Raw genomic sequence first — 2,800 nt, 5'->3', positions numbered from 1 at the left:
TCAGGGTCTTGATCCTGAGCAGTGACATCAACAAATCACAGAAGGTTAGATATTCTAGCGAGCTTTGGGGTGAATGGTGAAGAGGCATGATGCATCTAATTTGAAAATAACTGTAGATAGAATGAATTTGACGTACACAGTAGACCATCCTTTCATGCAGGCAGAGAAAGAAGGTTAGCGGCCATACATACATTGGGCCCTGTGGGTGTACTAGAAGATAAAAAAGAGCTAAAAGAATGAGTAAAAATTCCCAACAATAAACATAGTTATAAAATTATTAAGGACATAGACAGACGACAACAGGCGTAATTAGTAATCCTGCAAGAAAAAAATGTAAAAATCAAGGGATTTTTCCAAACAGGATTTCCTCAGGGTTATAAAGAAAGTAAGGAAGCGAGGTAGAAAGGAAAAGGAAAAGGAAAGCTGCAAATACTATGAATAGGAAGGGACTCACATACAAAGAAAAAATTCTCTTGGAATATTTAAATACCATGATGAGGGAAAATTGTCTGCAGAGAATAGGGCTCCAGGAAAAGACTGAGAGCTTGAAAAAGTAGGTAAGATTATGGATTGCTACCGGAGGAGTGATTGACAAGAGTACTGAGAGTTCAGGACAGGCCCTGTGAAGCTCAAATAAGTTATTTATCACACATTCATGGTGGTGTCAATCAGCTGAGCTTGACTGTTTGGAAGCACAAACAAAGATGTATGGTTGGTAGGCTTTTAGGAGCATAAGATAGGCAAGGAGTGAATTAAATGTTGGTCAAGGTGGTGAGATTATTGAGTAAGAGCAAGCCTAGGTATTTAAAAGAGTGGAGAAGAATTTGAGGACTAAAAGAGACCATCATGGGATGCACACTTTTCCTTAGCATGCAAGGAGCCATTGTATTGTGTATTCTATTTACTTCCCAGAGGTCTGTAATGGCAAGCACTTGAACTCAGAGAGGGGATGTACCCTTCAAAGGGGAAAGAGGAATTGATATCATTAATAATTCTTATGAATTATTTAGAGTTGTTTGGGAGTAGATCAATGTATCAAATGATGGAGTACCCATCAAAAAACACGACAGTGTAAAAGTCTGCATAAAAGAAACAAAAGATAAGAGAATTTAAAATAAGTAAAGAAATAATATTGCACCATTGAAAATGACCAATTTTAATTTATCATACAGTAGTTCTTAACTATGAGTTTAGATATCCCACTGACAAATTTTAAGGTAACTTAAATAGTTGACATTATTTATTCCTTATTAATAATAAAACCTTCTGTTTTATTGCACATGTATATTTTACCTTTCTCAATTAATATCCATATCACTATTTTGATGTAGGTTCTATTTCCTATATTAAAAATTCCGTTATATATACATTTAGGAAACATGAAAATAAAAAGGAGAAAATCCTAAAATTTACATAAGGGTACTTTCTATACTTTCCAAAAATCTTTATATAGATAATTTGCATTTTAAAACTCTGGTTGTAATCATACGATATAGAGGAGCCTAAATATATTTTTCTTTGTCCATTTTCAGCTATATATTATTTATATTTATGCAATTTTCAAAACTGCAGTTTATTACTATTATATAATGAAAAATCCAGTGGCTATGTTGACTTCTTTTTTCACTTTTACTGCTAGCCTTGGGACTGCCTTAATTCTTAGAGAATTTGAAAAGTTACCAGGAAAGGAATATTAGCAGCAGGCTACCCTAGTTGCTTCAGACCCCAAGCAATTTACTTAGGATCCCAGGATAACAAATATCTATTCTGTCATCTTCCCAAATTCCTTCCAGAAAACAATGCAAATATGTGGAGTGGAAAAATATGAATATGTAAAGACATGATTTAATCGATTACTGCCATTATTATTAATATAGGTGTATTGTTTTTATTGAATTTTTGATTGCTTATGACTATCTGTAGTTAAGTATTTCTTCTTGGTGAGTATCTTCTTATAATTCAGAGTTTTAATTTTTTGATGAATACTTTGACCTAGATTCTAAAAAGTAGAATTAATTGGCTAGAAAGGATATGCAATTTAAAAATGATACATCCTTTTCAGCATGAGACAAACCTGAATTCAGGACTTCTTGGGGGAAAAACAAGTGAGCATTTCTCAAGTACCTCTTTCATTTTCTAGACAAAGAAGTTGAGCAAACAAAACAGGTACTCAGAAGATGTTGGTATTTTATTCAAGTTTGTCTCTAAGGGAATTCATCAAGCAGAATTGATAATAAGAAAGTTTTAAAAATATTAAGAACAGAAACATAGGCAATAAACTAATAACTTTCTTGCTTGCATGTCACAAGTGAAGTGTGAACTTCCCAAGCAGGATCCAAATGGCCATGAATTCTGAAGCAGGTTTTACTAATGTCAGTCAGTCAGTCAGTCAGTCAGTCAGTCAGTCAGTCAATGAGCATTTCCTAAAGACGTCTTTGGGATGTGATGCTCTGTTGGAACCCATAACTTTTCTTCTGATAAATGTGACAAATACATTAGTGAGAAATGCAAAATCATAACTAGCTTCACACTCATTTTCCACAGTATAAGGTAGAGAAGGAAGAGAAAAAAATGATTGGTGGATTACTGTAAATTAGTTTAAAAATCAGGACAATTATAACAGACAACTTTGAACCAGAGCTGCTTCACAGCTTTTGTGAGACATCAGCACCTTTGCCTTTACAGATCCCCTTCTCCATTAAAAAAAATATTAAAAAGTGTGTGTTGCATTTGTGTTGGTATAAAGACAGATATTTAATGATATATATTAAAACATTTTCTTCTACTTAAAGTTTAGATT

This window comes from Camelus bactrianus, chromosome 14 (assembly GCF_048773025.1).
Source record: "Camelus bactrianus isolate YW-2024 breed Bactrian camel chromosome 14, ASM4877302v1, whole genome shotgun sequence".
Lineage (NCBI taxonomy): Eukaryota > Metazoa > Chordata > Mammalia > Artiodactyla > Camelidae > Camelus > Camelus bactrianus.
Note: the sequence above shows the minus strand (reverse complement) of the source record.